The sequence below is a fragment of the Oncorhynchus masou genome, unplaced genomic scaffold (genome assembly GCF_036934945.1).
Source record: "Oncorhynchus masou masou isolate Uvic2021 unplaced genomic scaffold, UVic_Omas_1.1 unplaced_scaffold_623, whole genome shotgun sequence".
Taxonomy (NCBI): Eukaryota; Metazoa; Chordata; class Actinopteri; order Salmoniformes; family Salmonidae; genus Oncorhynchus; species Oncorhynchus masou.
In genome coordinates, this window is record NW_027012660.1 from 287,501 (window position 1) to 305,000 (window position 17,500).

Below are 17,500 nucleotides of genomic sequence, written 5' to 3' on the forward strand. Positions count from 1 at the left end.
TAAGGTAGGATACTGCTGTTACTACTGTCTTAAGGTAGGATGCTGCTGTTACTACTGCCTTAAGGTAGGATGCTGCTGTTACTACTGCCTTAAGGTAGGATACTGCTGTTACTACTGCCTTAAGGTAGGATGCTGCTGTTACTACTGCCTTAAGGTTGGATACTACTGTTACTACTGCCTTAAGGTAGGATACTGCTGTTACTACTGCCTTAAGGTAGGATACTGCTGTTACTACTGCCTTAAGGTAGGATGCTGCTGTTACTACTGCCTTAAGGTAGGATGCTGCTGTTACTACTGCCTTAAGGTAGGATGCTGCTGTTACTACTGCCTTAAGGTAGGATGCTGCTGTTACTACTGCCTTAAGGTAGGATACTGCTGTTACTACTGCCTTAAGGTAGGATACTGCTGTTACTACTGCCTTAAGGTAGGATGCTGCTGTTACTACTGCCTTAAGGTAGGATGCTGCTGTTACTACTGCCTTAAGGTAGGATACTGCTGTTACTACTGCCTTAAGGTAGGATACTGCTGTTACTACTGCCTTAAGGTAGGATGCTGCTGTTACTACTGCCTTAAGGTAGGATGCTGCTGTTACTACTGCCTTAAGGTAGGATACTGCTGTTACTACTGCCTTAAGGTAGGATGCTGCTGTTACTACTGCCTTAAGGTAGGATACTGCTGTTACTACTGCCTTAAGGTAGGATGCTGCTGTTACTACTGCCTTAAGGTAGGATGCTGCTGTTACTACTGCCTTAAGGTAGGATACTGCTGTTACTACTGCCTTAAGGTAGGATACTGCTGTTACTACTGCCTTAAGGTAGGATGCTGCTGTTACTACTGCCTTAAGGTAGGATGCTGCTGTTACTACTGCCTTAAGGTAGGATACTGCTGTTACTACTGCCTTAAGGTAGGATGCTGCTGTTACTACTGCCTTAAGGTAGGATGCTGCCGTTACTACTGCCTTAAGGTAGGATGCTGCTGTTACTACTGCCTTAAGGTAGGATGCTGCTGTTACTACTGCCTTAAGGTAGGATACTGCTGTTACTACTGCCTTAAGGTAGGATACTGCTGTTACTACTGCCTTAAGGTAGGATACTGCTGTTACTACTGCCTTAAGGTAGGATACTGCTGTTACTACTACCTTAAGGTAGGATGCTGCTGGTACTACTGCCTTAAGGTAGGATGCTGCTGTTACTACTGCCTTAAGGTAGAATACTGCTGTTACTACTACCTTAAGGTAGGATGCTGCTGGTACTACTGCCTTAAGGTAGGATACTGCTTTTATTACTGCCTTAAGGTAGGATATTGCTGTTACTACTGCCTTAAGGTAGGATACTGTTGTTACTACTGCCTCAAGGTAGGATACTGCTGTTGCTACTGCCTCAAGGTAGAATACTACCGCCTCAAGATAGAATACTACTGCCTCAAGGTAGAATACTACTGCCTCAAGGTAGAATACTACTGCCTCAAGGTAGAATACTACTGCCTCAAGTTAAAATACTACCGTTACTACTGCCTCAAGGTGGGCTCCTACTGCCTCAAGGTGGAGTTCTCCACCTCTCTGATCAATCCTTCCTCCATGCCTGTTTCCCCACCAGGTCCCGTTGGTGATCTTCAAGCGGGAGAAGGAGGTGGCGAGGAGGCTGGAGTTTGACGGTCTCTACATCACAGAGCAGCCGTCGGAGGATGACATTAAAGGCCAGTGGGACAGACTGGTGATTAACACTGGGTAAGTCCACTGTCACTGCTCAGTTACGGCTTCGTTCATTATCACATCCTCCCTAATGGCACCAGATACCCTACCTAGTGCACTACTGTAGACCAGCTCTGCTCTGTGTAGGGTATAGGGTGCCGTTTGGGACCCAGTCAGCTATTACAGCAGGGTACGGGTCCACAGAGGCCACAGGCTGGGCTAATTGTCCTGTAAATGTTTAAATGTCAAACCTAACGATCACGCTCGTCTCGCAGTGGAGGTGCTTTGACTCTGCAACCCTATGGATTGCATATTAATGATATAGAGAAATTAATGAATATGGCAAACCATTTCCTTTAATCCATTCCATCGGTGGATAATGTACTCTGTATCGACTGACCATGTGACCATTTGGAGGATGTCGATTAGTAATGTACTCTGTATCGACTGACCATGTGACCATTTGGAGGATGATGATTAGTAATGTACTCTGTATCGACTGACCATTTGACCATTTGGAGGATGTTGATTAGTAATGTACACTGTATCGACTGACCATGTGACCATTTGGAGGATGTTGATTAGTAATGTAATGTACTCTGTATCGACTGACCATGTGACCATTTGGAGGATGTTGATTAGTAATGTACTCTGTATCGACTGACCATGTGACCATTTGGAGGATGTTGATTAGTAATGTACTCTGTATCGACTGAACATGTGACCATTTGGAGGATGTTGATTAGTAATGTACTCTGTATCGACTGACCATGTGGATAATCGTTATTGTTTGGAGGATGTTGATTAGTAATGTACTCTGTATCGACTGACCATGTGGATAATCGTTATTGTTTGGAGGATGTTGATTAGTAATGTACTCTGTATCGACTGACCATGTGAATAATCGTTATTGTTTGGAGGATGTTGATTAGTAATGTACTCTGTATCGACTGACCATGTGACCATTTGGAGGATGTTGATTAGTAATGTAATGTACTCTGTATCGACTGACCATGTGGATAATCGTTATTGTTTGGAGGATGTTGATTAGTAATGTAATGTACTCTGTATCGACTGACCATGTGGATAATCGTTATTGTTTGGAGGATGTTGATTAGTAATGTACTCTGTATCGACTGACCATGTGACCATTTGGAGGATGTTGATTAGTAATGTACTCTGTATCGACTGACCATGTGGATAATCGTTATTGTTTGGAGGATGTTGATTAGTAATGTACTCTGTATCGACTGACCATGTGGATAATCGTTATTGTTTGGAGGATGTTGATTAGTAATGTACTCTGTATTGACTGACCATGTGGATAATCGTTATTGTTTGGAGGATGTTGATTAGTAATGTACTCTGTATCGACTGACCGTGTGGATAATCGTTATTGTTTGGAGGATGTTGATTAGTAATGTACTCTGTATCGACTGACCATGTGGATAATCGTTATTGTTTGGAGGATGTTGATTAGTAATGTACTCTGTATCGACTGACCATGTGGATAATCGTTATTGTTTGGAGGATGTTGATTAGTAATGTACTCTGTATCGACTGACCGTGTGGATAATCGTTATTGTTTGGAGGATGTTGATTAGTAATGTACTCTGTATCGACTGACCATGTGGATAATCGTTATTGTTTGGAGGATGTTGATTAGTAATGTACTCTGTATCGACTGACCATGTGGATAATCGTTATTGTTTGGAGGATGTTGATTAGTAATGTACTCTGTATCGACTGACCGTGTGGATAATCGTTATTGTTTGGAGGATGTTGATTAGTAATGTACTCTGTATCGACTGACCATGTGGATAATCGTTATTGTTTGGAGGATGTTGATTAGTAATGTACTCTGTATCGACTGACCATGTGGATAATCGTTATTGTTTGGAGGATGTTGATTAGTAATGTACTCTGTATCGACTGACCATGTGGATAATCATTATTGTTTGGAGGATGTTGATTAGTAATGTAATGTACTTTGGTTTTGATTTTCAGATCGTTTCCTAACAACTACTGGGATAAGTTTGTGAAGAGGAAGGTAGGTCTGGATTCATATTCACTGAAGTGATATATATTCATTTATCTTCACATCGGTGACCTGTTTAGGACCAGTTTACAACATATTTAGAACCAGTGTATAACCTGTTTAGAACCACTTTAGAACCTGTTTAGAACCAGTTTACAACATATTTAGAACCTGTTTAGAACCAGTTAACAACATATTTAGAACCTGTTTAGAACCAGTTAACAACATATTTAGAACCACTTTAGAACCTGTTTACAACCCGTTTACAACATATTTAGAACCAATTTACAACATATTTAGAACCAGTTTACAACATATTTAGAACCACTTTAGAACCTGTTTAGAACCCGTTTAGAACTGGTTTAGAACCAATTTACAACATATTTAGAACCAGTTTACAACATATTTAAAACCACTTTAGAACCTGTTCAGAACCAGTTTAGAACTGGTTTAGAACCAGTTTACAACATATTTAGAACCAGTTTAGAACCGGTTTAGGACTTGTTTAGAACCAATTTTGAACCAGTTTAGAACCTGTTTACAACATATTTAAAACCACTTTAGAACCTGTTCAGAACCAGTTTAGAACTGGTTTAGAACCAGTTTACAACATATTGAGAACCAGTTTAGAACCAATTTAGAACCAGTTTACAACATATTTAGAACCAGTTTAGAACCTGTTTACAATTTATTTAGAACCAGTTTAGAACCTATTTAGAACACGTTTAGAACCTATTTAGAAACAGTTTACAACATATTTAGAACCCGTTTAGAACCCGTTTAGAAGCTGTTTAGAAGCTGTTTAGAAGCTGTTTAGATCCTGTTTATAAGCTGTTTAGAAACAGTTTACAACACATTTAGAACCTGTTTAGAAGCTGTTTAGAACCTGTTTAGAATATATTAGAAGTAAAGCTGTGTGGTTCCCCTGCAGGTGATGGATAAGTATGGAGAGTTCTACGGCCATGACCGCATCAGTGAGCTGCTGGGTATGGACAAAGCTGCTCTGGACTTCAGTGACGCCCACGAGAAGAAGAAACCCAAGAAAGACAGCTCGTTAGCCGCAGTGTGAGTCTGGGGGTGGGGAGAGCTCGTTAGCCGCAGTGTGAGTCTGGGGGTGGGGAGAGCTCGTTAGCCGCAGTGTGAGTCTGGGGGTGGGGAGAGCTCGTTAGCCGCAGTGTGAGTCTGGGGGTGGGGAGAGCTCGTTAGCCGCAGTGTGAGTCTGGGGGTGGGGAGAGCTCGTTAGCCGCAGTGTGAGTCTGGGGGTGGGGAGAGCTCGTTAGCCGCAGTGTGAGTCTGGGGGTGGGGAGAGCTCGTTAGCCGCAGTGTGAGTCTGGGGGTGGGGAGAGCTCGTTAGCCGCAGTGTGAGTCTGGGGGTGGGGAGAGCTCGTTAGATACACCCCAACATGAATCGTGTTGATGTTGTGTTCTGTCTTGTGTCTCCCCTGGGGCCTGTTGCACAAAACTAGGATAAGGGATTAAGCCAGGATATCTTGGTGATCCTGGCTCAATTGATCCGTAATCCGGTTGCACTAAAGATGGATAGGGGGCAGGAGGATATGTTATGGTATAAATTACCATGGAGATTTATTCTGTGGAGCTAGCCTGCTCCAGACCAGGCTAAATTCCAGGATCTATTTAATCTCATCCCTAATGTCAGTCAGCAGTCACCACAAATGGAAACCAATAGTTATTTCACTGCTCACTATACATTGTTATCACATATAACTAGACCCACTGTTATTATTTAAACGTTTGTGATCATTAATTTCAATGATTTTGGATAAAAAATGATTTTTAGATGATGTTGCTATCATTAGATAATTTACAGTTTCCCATAGACTATAAGGCTATATATAAAATGATAGAATATTAGGGCCACAGAGGGGAAAAAAACACAAGTCATAATATTGTAACCAGTTGTTTTAAAGGAGGACAGTTGTTAAAATGACAGATGTGGGGCATTTCGTGAAATTGTACTTCAGTATGGTTTCATAAACAAAGACATGCTGATGTGCCAGAATATTAAGTATCACATTGTCATAAGTATCAAAACTGTAAAAACAATATGTAGCTTTTCTGCAGAAAGAACCAGCCTCATAAATGTATGACTATCCTTTTTCTTCAGTGTAGCCCTAGTACTCTGTCATATAAACAAATACACATTCCATATGAATATAAAAACACAATGTGTAACATTATGTTCCTTTATTGAATAAGGACAAAACAAAGCAGGTAAACCATCAGCTCCTTTCGAAACTGAAGTCACAGTGACTCTACAAGATGGAAAGCACAGAATCCAAGCATATTATACAAAATGATACATACACATTCAAAGGTCTGTATATAACACACCCTGCATGTCTGCACACTAAAATAAATGCAGGACAAATCCATACACATCAACTGAACAGACAAATGAATGGATGCAGTAGCCTCCCTGCAGCCTTGTATTACACACAGTATACCGCACAAACATCATAAGAGGCCAAATTCGTCAAAAAACTAACCCAAAAAAAAACAAATTCCTCTGCCACCGCAGGACATATTTAACCAAAATTGAAAGCACACATACTAACTAAAATAATTCAACACATATTGGTCCCTCAGCAGCCGACCACTGTCGTCATCAGGGAAGATTGCCGGATTGTCCCAGTCCATGGCTGGTGGCACTCTGGGGGCCCTCTCCTTCCTCAGGCAGGCCACATTGTGGAGGACAGCACAAGCCACAGTAATATCACATGCCCTAACAGGGCTGACCCTTAATTTGTGAAGGCAGTGAAAGCGTGCCTTCAGGAGGCCAATGGTCATTTCAACTCTGGCCCTGGTCCTGGCATGGGCATGGTTGTAGGCCTGCTGTGCTTCCTGGGGGTCTGTGAAAGGTGTCAGGAGAAAAGGCTGGCAGCCATACCCCCTGTCTCCCAGCAACACACCAGAGAATTCACCTGTCAACACAAAATCTCATCATTACTACCTCATAAACACAGTGATATTCTTGACATAGCCATGATGGTTATAAATAGGGGTTGTGTGGCTTACCTTGTGATAGATTTCAGAGGCCCGAAAGATTCTGGAGTCATGGACTGAACCAGGCCATTTTGCCACAACATTGCTGATCACACAGTCAGCATTGCAGACCATCTGAAATCATAAGATGAGGAATATTACACCAATCAATGCACATCACTGGCAATGCAGAGTGTTCGTCAATGGACAATATCAAAAAGTTATGTTCACCTGAACATTAATGCTGTGAAAGGATTTCCTATTCACAAAATCGGCCTCATGGGCACCTGAGGGGGCTTTTATCCTTATGTGTGTGCAGTCCACTGCACCAATGACATTGGGGAAACCTGTCACAAAGTAATGAGTATCCTACTATGTGTTAACAGTTGTCCTGTAATTTGTAGATCCTCTTACCTGCAATCCTATAGAACTCCTCTTTGATGTCACAGAGTCTTCTGTGGCCAGGGAAGAGATGAAGACATCTGCTAATGCTTTGATAGCCAGACACACACTCCTTATTGTGCGGCAAATTGTGGCCTTGTTCAGCTGTTCTGCATCCCCCACTGAGTACAGGAAGGCTCCACTAGCAAAAAAGCGCAAGGCCACACAAACCATTTGCTCCACACTCAGTGCATGGCTCCGTGCAGTGCGGTGCTTAATCCTGGGACCCAGTAGTCTGCATAGATACCTGATGCCATCTGCAGAAAACCTGTATCTTTCATATAGATGGTCATCAGGGAAGGCCAGTGGGTCCAACCGGTCCCTGAAGACCCTTTCTCGCCTGAAGGCTCTCCTCAGCACAAGTGCTTCTTCATCCACCACATCTCGCATGAATGGGCATGCCATTGTCAGAGCAGAAAGGAACACACAATTTTGGGCCTTCATATAGGCTAGTGGCCACACCTGATGCTGGGGGGTGGGCAAAGAGGGCGATGCCTTATAACGATGACTTGGTTGTACTGATTGCTGGGAAAATAAAAAAACCTTAGAAAGATGCCACCGTCCTGTGTGCTCACAATAAGAGCTCATATGTCATGGCTCACTTGACTTTACGAGAATATACCTAATTTTTATTTTGAGCTGTGTCATCTTCTTGGAGCTGGGGGAGGAAAGAAAAATAATGATTAATACATTTGTGTTACAGTTAGCATACAGTGTACATTGAAGGCATATCTCACCTCCCTCTCAAGTTTTTTATTTCAAGGTCCAGTTTCCTAATTGTCCTCTTTTTTATTTCGGACTCCAGTGCAAGATTTTCCATCTTTTTCTTCTTGTACTGAATGTCTATGTCTGCCAGTTCTATTTGGCGCCGGAGGTGGTTGCCATACAACTTTCTGATAGCTTGTGAGCTCTGTGAACACAATACAATTAGCGCAGCTGGAATTTGGCAGGATGTGGTGTCCTTTTATTAATACGCACTATGTTGCCAGGCTGGTTTTCCCACTGTATAGCATCTGGGTCCTGTAAAATAAATTAGATTTTTTGATTTTGATGAGGACTCCTCACCATTGTAGAGTAAATAGTACTTTCACAGTCTTAACATGATACCTCATGCCTTCTGGAATCCAGAGAGATGCTCCTCCTCATCATCGTCTCCATCATGTGCTGTTGCTGCTGCACTGGGGCCTTCACCCTATCACATTTAATCGGATTCATATTGAAGCTAGTAGACAAGACATGCCAGGCCTACAGTATGCCTTTGATGGAGTACTCACTGGATCAGCATCGTCTGGTGCTTGTGCTGGTGGCTCTAACAGGAACACAGTGCTGCCAGACACTGCAAGGCAATAGGTAAACCAAAGTCAGACAGTCCAAATTGATTCAATATGAATGTGGTTGTATCCCATGTAGAGATGGAAGGACATACCTTGAATGAAGCGGGTGGCATCTTGGGAGGAACCTATGCTCGTCTCTTTCCCCCAGGGATCCCCTCTAAGACGGGCCTGCCTTTATTTAGCTCCAAGGCCATGTCCTCTGCTGGGGTAAGGTCAGCCTTTGGTGACCCACCACCCGTGCCTTGTCTGTGGGTATTCTTTTCACTGCTAAAACAGTACAGACAATGTGTGAGCAGGCACCTTCTGGGTACAATATATGCTTGTGCTTTGTTAAATATTAGTCAGGGACCATACCATTCTGCAGAATGTTCTTGTATTTGATTTTGACCTGCTGCCATGTCCGTTTTGGCCCGTTCATGTTTAATCTACACACACACACACACACACACACATTTAATGGAGTCACACTGCAAAATATTACTTGGTATTTTTGTCTTGTTTTCAGTAAAAATATCAAAAAAATTATCATAGCTTTATACAGTGTGATGGAGTTACTTTACACAATTTCACTCATATCTGCAGTGCATTTCAATTAAAAATTTAACCGTTTCATAATTACAGTACAACTGCATTTTTGGAGATGTGAATTAAATATTTGAATTGTAATTGTGATGTTTCAGCGGAGCGGTGAGTGTGTAATTATGCACTACTTACGCATTCAGGCGGTCTGCAATACTTTGCCACGCTTTTTCTCTTTGCTTTATCACTGTGGCGGTGTTGCCTTTCTTCTTAATTATATCTTTTACCTCCTCGTATGCCTCCATGAGGATTTGTGCTTCCGACGGGGAAAAGTACGCGGCTCTAGTTGCCATGGTAAATCAGTTAATCTGTGATCTGTGGCGGGGTCTATTTGAGTGAGCCGTGAGCGCACCTATCCAGGATTGGTTTCACCTGGCTTAATGAATCCGTGTCTGCTCATCCTGGCTTGGTCTTTGTGCAACCAATTAAGCCTGGACGCACATGTTTTGGCTTCATTGAGCTCAGCTGAGTCATTTATCCCGGATGTCTTAATTCTACTTTTGTGCAACAGGCCCCTGGTCTGTTACAGATTAAACTCTGTTGATGTTGTGTTCTCTCTTGTCTCCCCTGGTCTGTTACAGATTAAACTCTGTTGATGTTGTGTTCTCTCTTGTGTCCCCTGGTCTGTTACAGATTAAACTCTGTTGATGTTGTGTTCTCTTGTCTCCCCTGGTCTGTTGCAGATTAAACTCTGTTGATGTTGTGTTCTCTCTTGTGTCCCCTGGTCTGTTACAGATTAAACTCTGTTGATGTTGTGTTCTCTTGTCTCCCCTGGTCTGTTACAGATTAAACTCTGTTGATGTTGTGTTCTCTCTTGTGTCCCCTGGTCTGTTACAGATTAAACTCTGTTGATGTTGTGTTCTCTTGTCTCCCCTGGTCTGTTGCAGATTAAACTCTGTTGATGTTGTGTTCTCTTGTCTCCCCTGGTCTGTTACAGATTAAACTCTGTTGATGTTGTGTTCTCTCTTGTGTCCCCTGGTCTGTTACAGATTAAACTCTGTTGATGTTGGTGTTCTCTCTTGTCTCCCCTGGTCTGTTACAGATTAAACTCTGTTGATGTTGTGTTCTCTTGTCTCCCCTGGTCTGTTACAGATTAAACTCTGTTGATGTTGTGTTCTCTTGTCTCCCCTGGTCTGTTACAGATTAAACTCTGTTGATGTTGTGTTCTCTTGTCTCCCCTGGTCTGTTACAGATTAAACTCTGTTGATGTCAAGTACCAGATCTGGAAACTCGGGGTCGTCTTCACAGACAATGTAAATAAAGACTTATTTAATCCTGCTAAGTTACTTCAACGTTTTATTTAATGTACAATAATACATTTTATATGCCATTTAGCAGACAGTATTTCTAACTCTTCTTCTTCTTCTTCTTCTTCTTCTTCTTCTTATCCTTCTTCTTCTTCTTCTCCTAATCCTTCTTCTTCTTCTTCTCCTAATCCTTCTTCTTCTTTTTCTTCTTCTTCTCCTTCTTCTCCTAATCCTTCTTCTTCTTCTTCTTCTTCTTCTCCTAATCCTTCTTCTTCTTCTTCTTCTTCTTCTTATCCTTCTTCTTCTTCTTCTTCTTCTCCTAATCCTTCTTCTTCTTCTTCTTCTCCTAATCCTTCTTCTTCTTCTTCTTCTCCTAATCCTTCTTCTTCTTCTTCTTCTCCTAATCCTTCTTCTTCTTCTTCTTCTTCTCCTAATCCTTCTTCTTCTTCTTCTTCTTCTCTTAATCCTTCTTCTTCTTCTTCTTCTTCTTCTTCTTCTTCTTCTTCTTATCCTTCTTCTTCTTCTTATCCTAATCCTTCTTCTTCTTCTTCTTCTTCTTCGTCTTCTTCGTCTTCTTCTTCTTCTACCTGACCCCTGCAGTCGTTCCTGTACCTGGCTTGGTATATGACCATGTCCATCCTGGGTCACTACAACAACTTCTTCTTCGCTGCTCATCTCCTGGACATTGCCATGGGCTTCAAGACCCTCCGCACCATCCTGTCTTCTGTCACGCACAACGGCAAACAGGTACTGGTGTCTCCCCTGGGCTTTATCACTGTGTCTGGGCTTTATCACTGTGTCTGGGCTTTATCACTGTGTCTGGGCTTTATCACTGTGTCTGGGCTTTATCACTGTGTCTGGGCTTTATCACTGTCTGGGCTTTATCACTGTGTCTGGGCTGTATCACTGTGTCTGGGCTTTATCACTGTGTCTGGGCTTTATCACTGTCTGGGCTTTATCACTGTCTGGGCTTTATCACTGTGTCTGGGCTTTATCACTGTGTCTGGGCTTTATCACTGTGTCTGGGCTTTATCACTGTCTGGGCTTTATCACTGTCTGGGCTGTATCACTGTGTCTGGGCTTTATCACTGTCTGGGCTTTATCACTGTCTGGGCTTTATCACTGTGTCTGGGCTGTATCACTGTGTCTGGGCTTTATCACTGTGTCTGGGCTTTATCACTGTGTCTGGGCTTTATCACTGTCTGGGCTTTATCACTGTGTCTGGGCTTTATCACTGTCTGGGCTTTATCACTGTGTCTGGGCTTTATCACTGTGTCTGGGCTTTATCACTGTGTCTGGGCTTTATCACTGTGTCTGGGCTTTATCACTGTGTCTGGGCTTTATCTCTGTCTGGGCTGTATCACTGTCTGGGCTTTATCACTGTATCTGGGCTTCATCACTGTGTCTGGGCTTTATCACTGTCTGGGCTTCATCACTGTGTCTGGGCTTTATCTCTGTGTCTGGGCTTTATCACTGTGTCTGGGCTTTATCTCTGTGTCTGGGCTTTATCACTGTCTGGGCTTTATCACTGTGTCTGGGCTATATCACTGTGTCTGGGCTTTATCACTGTGTCTGGGCTTTATCACTGTGTCTGGGCTTTATCACTGTGTCTGGGCTTTATCACTGTCTGGGCTTTATCACTGTGTCTGGGCTTTATCACTGTGTCTGGGCTTTATCACTGTCTGGGCTTTATCACTGTGTCTGGGCTTTATCACTGTGTCTGGGCTTCATCACTGTGTCTGGGCTTTATCACTGTGTCTGGGCTTTATCACTGTCTGGGCTTTATCACTGTGTCTGGGCTTTATCACTGTCTGGGCTTTATCACTGTGTCTGGGCTTTATCACTGTGTCTGGGCTTTATCACTGTCTGGGCTTTATCACTGTCTGGGCTTTATCTCTGTGTCTGGGCTTTATCACTGTGTCTGGGCTTTATCTCTGTGTCTGGGCTTTATCACTGTGTCTGGGCTTTATCTCTGTGTCTGGGCTTCATCACTGTGTCTGGGCTTACTTAGTTTCTAAAGATACAATATGTTACTGTAGGTAAATTCACAATATATTACTGTAGATACATTCAGCGTTTAAAGATACAATATATTACTGTAGATACAAACAGTGTCTAAAGATACAATATATTACTGTAGATACAAACAGTGTTGAAAGATACAATATATTACTGTAGATACATACAGCGTTTAAAGATACAATATATTACTGTAGATACATACAGTTTGGTTGTTTCAGATGGTGTGGTGTTCAATATAAATGAATGCTAATGCATTGTCATTTTGGAGTCACTTTGATTCAAAATGAGATTAGAATGTGTTGCTGAACACTTCTACATTAATGTGGATGCTACCATGGTTACGGATAGTCCTGAATGAATTGTGAATAAGAACACTCACAAGACAGGCTAACCGTTACCATTAAGGAGGTTAGCATTAAAACAGGCTAACCTCTCACCGTCACCATTAAGGAGGTTAGCATTAAAACAGGCTAACCTCCCACTGTTACCATTAAGGAGGTTAGCATTAAAACAGGCTAACCTCTCACCGTTACCATTAAGGAGGTTAGCATTTAAACAGGCTAACCTCTCACCGTCACCATTAAGGAGGTTAGCATTAAAACAGGCTAACCTCTCACCGTCACCATTAAGGAGGTTAGCATTAAAACAGGCTAACCTCTCACTGTTACCATTAAGGAGGTTAGCATTAAAACAGGCTAACCTCTCACTGTTACCATTAACGAGGTTAGCATTAAAACAGGCTAACCTCTCACCTTTACCATTAAGGAGGTTAGCATTAAAACAGGCTAACCTCTCACCGTCACCATTAAGAAGGTTAGCATTTTATATCATACCCCAAGACATGCTAACCTCTCACCGTTACCATTAAGGATTAGCATTAAAACAGGCTAACCTCTCACCGTTACCATTAAGACGGTTAGCATTAAAACAGGCTAACCTCTCACCATCACCATTAAGGAGATTAGCATTAAAACATGCTAACCTCTCACCGTTACCATTAAGACGGTTAGCATTAAAACAGGCTAACCTCTCATCGTCACCATTTAGGAGATTAGCATTAAAACAGGCTAACCTCTCACCTTTACCATTAAGGAGATTAGCATTAAAACATGCTATCCTCTCACCGTTACCATTAAGAAGGTTAGCATTAAAACAGGCTAACCTCTCACCTTTACCATTAAGGAGATTAGCATTAAAACAGGCTAACCTCTTACCGTCACCATTAAGGAGATTAGCATTAAAACAGGCTAACCTCTCACCGTTATCATTAAGGAGAATAAGCATTAAAACAGGCTAAACTCTCACCGTTACCATTAAGGAGGTTAGCATTAAAACAGGCTAACCTCTCACCGTTATCATTAAGGAGAATAAGCATTAAAACAGGCTAACCTCTCACCGTTACCATTAAGGAGGTTAGCATTAAAACAGGCTAACCTCTCACCTTTACCATTAAGGAGATTAGCATTAAAACAGGCTAACCTCTCACCTTTACCATTAAGGAGATTAGCATTAAAACAGGCTAACCTCTCATCGTCACCATTAAGGAGATTAGCATTAAAACAGGCTAACCTCTCATCGTCACCATTTAGGAGATTAGCATTAAAACAGGCTAACCTCTCACCTTTACCATTAAGGAGATTAGCATTAAAACAGGCTAACCTCTCACCTTTACCATTAAGGAGGTTAGCATTAAAACAGGCTAACCTCTCAACGTTACCATTAAGGAGATTAGCATTAAAACAGGCTAACCTCTCACCTTTACCATTAAGGAGATTAGCATTAAAACAGGCTAACCTCTCACCGTCACCATTAAGGAGGTTAGCATTAAAACAGGCTAACCTCTCACCGTTACCATTAAGGAGGTTAGCATTAAAACAGGCTAACCTCTCACCGTTACCATTAAGGAGATTAGCATTAAAACAGGCTAACCTCTCACCTTTACCATTAAGAAGGTTAGCATTAAAACAGGCTAACCTCTCACCGTCACCATTAAGGAGGTTAGCATTAAAACAGGCTAACCTCTCACCTTTACCATTAAGAAGGTTAGCATTAAAACAGGCTAACCTCTCACCGTCACCATTAAGGAGGTTAGCATTAAAACAGGCTAACCTCTCACCTTTACCATTAAGAAGGTTAGCATTAAAACAGGCTAACCTCTCACCGTCACCATTAAGGAGGTTAGCATTAAAATAGGCTAACCTCTCACTGTTACCATTAAGAAGGTTATTGTTTTTTTTGGGGGGGGGGTATTTTTGGGGTTTCTTACTCATCATTATTCACCATTTATTAATAATTATCCAGTCGTTGACATTAGTTGGATGCCTACAGATATAAATGCAATGCGTTTCTGTATGGAGGAATGGTCTAATACCCCAATGTGTTCGACAACATAAGGCTCAGTGCCGTCATCCTCGTAAGGTATTGAAAACAGGGGTGACAATCATTTTGACCCCTACTATTTTGAGAGGGGAAAGTAGTACTTGTTAAACAAAATATTTATCTTTGTGCAATTGTATTAGAATGAAAATAATATATTTCCATGGTTGCTTTCAACTTCTTCACTAATAACGACCTCTGTCTCTCTCGCTCTCTCTGTCTCTCTCTCTCCTCTCTCTCTGTCTCTCTCTGTCTCTCTCCTCTCTCTCTGTCTCTCCTTTTCTCTCTCCTCTCTCTCTGTCTCTCTCCTCTCTCTCTCTGTCTCTCTCTGTCTCTCTTTGTCTCTCTCTGTCTCTCTCTGTCTCTCTCCTCTCTCTCTGTCTCTCTCGCTCGCTCGCTCTCTTTCTCGCTCTCTCTCTCGCCCCCCCTCTCTCTCCCTCTCTCTCTTTCTCTCTCTATCTCTATCTCTCCCTCTCTGCCTCTCTCTCTCTCTCTCTCTCTCTCTCGCCCCCTTTCTCCCTCTCTCTCTCTCTGTCTCTCTCTCTCTCTCCCTCTCTCTCTCTCTCTCTCTCTCTCTCTCTCTCCAGCTGGTTCTGACAGTAGGACTACTGGCTGTGGTGGTGTATCTGTACACCGTGGTGGCGTTCAACTTCTTCAGGAAGTTCTACAATAGAGGGGAAGAGGGAGAGACACCAGACATGAAGTGTGATGACATGCTCACAGTGAGTAGTCAAACTGATCTACAATCAGATTATATAGACATGGAGAACATGCTCACAGTGAGTAGTCAAACCTGAGTCTCTATTCACAAAGAGGCTCAGAGTCCGAATGCTGATCTACCATCAGTTTGTCTTCTAGATCACACTGAATCAGATTATATAGACAAGGAGTACCTCATCCTGGATCAGTTTGTCTTCTAGATCACACTGAATCAGATTATATAGACAAGGAGAACCTGATCCTAGATCAGTTTGTCTTCTAGATCACACTGAATCAGATTATATAGACAAGGACGACCTGATCCTAGATCAGTTTGTCTTCCAGTTCACACTGAATCAGATTATATAGACAAGGAGGACCTGATCCTAGATCAGTTTGTCTTCCAGTTCACACTGAATCAGATTATATAGACAAGGACGACCTGATCCTAGATCAGTTTGTCTTCCAGTTCACACTGAATCAGATTATATAGACAAGGAGGACCTGATCCTAGATCAGTTTGTCTTCTAGAGCCCACAGAATCAGATTATATAGACAAGGAGGACCTGATCCTTGATCAGCACTGACTTCACTGTAAACAACACAATGTAATCTCTGAATGTGTTAGTGACTGTAAGTGTGATTGACCTCCACTCATACAGCTACAGCTGCACCCCCTATTTCAGTCTGCCGTTCCGTATCGACCTGATTGCCGTGCAGACGCGGGCAGAGCTGTGATGAATGCAGTTCATTAGGCTAAAGGCTAATGAAACACTAGTTGCTGGGATGCTGCTGCTAAATTGGCTAGTATTCCCTGACACGGTGAGCCAGAGAAAGGTGGTGTCAGAACGAGGTCTGCTGATTGGCTGGTCTAATTAACCCCTGATGTAACGGATACGGAATAAAGATCTGGGTTGTGGGACCCTATCCCCTATGTAGTGCCCTACTTTTCAGTCCTATGGGCCTAAAGTAGTGCACTAAAGTGGTAATCGGTTGCCATTTGGGACTCAGGGCTGAGCGATGCCTTAATGACCTATTCTATTGTGGTCGTATTGGCAGTAGCACAGCCATCAGAGCCCATCAGAAGGAAACATTCATGTGTTGTAAATCCCAACTTGTTTGCAAAGTCAACTTACAGACGGCTCTGACACACACACTTAGCCACCAGGGGTCTTTTCACAGAACGCGGACAACAGTATTATCTAGAGACATTATTGCACGGAACTTCCCTTCCATCTCATATTGCTGAAGTAAACAGCAAACCTGGTTCCAAACAACAGAAAAGACACACCTCTCAGCCACAACGCCTCTCCCCTATTGGACAACGACAGTTTGTGTGTGTTGATATGTAGGATACGTGTGCCTTCATTTTTTTATTCCGTACTTCTGTCCTTGAGCTGTTCTTGTCTGTTAATGTTCTGTATTCTGTCATGTTTCACGTTCTGTGTTTCATATTCTGTCATGTTTCATATTCTGTGTTCTGTGTTCTGTCACGTTCTGTGTTCTGTATTCTGTCATGTTTCATGTTCTGTGTTCTGTCACGTTCTGTGTTCTGTCATGTTTCATGTTCTGTATTCTGTCATGTTTCATGTTCTGTGTTCTGTATTCTGTCATGTTTCATGTTTCATGTTCTGTGTTCTGTGTTCTGTATTCTGTCATGTTTCATGTTCTGTATTCTGTCATGTTTTATGTTCTGTGTTCTATATTCTGTCATGTTTCATGTTCTGTGTTTTGTGTTCTGTCATGTTTTATGTTCTGTGTTCTGTATTCTGTCATGTTTCATGTTCTGTGTTCTGTCATGTTTTATGTTCTGTGTTTTATGTTCTGTCATGTTTCATGTTCTGTATTCTGTCATGTTTTATGTTCTGTGTTCTGTATTCTGTCATGTTTCACGTTCTGTGTTCTGTATTCTGTCATGTTTCATGTTCTGTGTTCTGTCACGTTCTGTGTTCTGTATTCTGTCATGTTTCATGTTCTGTGTTCTGTCACGTTCTGTGTTCTGTCATGTTTCATGTTCTGTGTTCTGTATTCTGTCATGTTTCATGTTCTGTGTTCTGTATTCTGTCATGTT

General features: G+C 42.2%; 1 pseudogene; it reads left to right on the forward strand.

Annotated features, from left to right (window-relative positions):
- The window catches only part of LOC135536472 (ryanodine receptor 2-like), a 317,124-nt pseudogene that overhangs the window by 278,231 nt on the left and 21,393 nt on the right, over nt 1–17,500 (forward strand).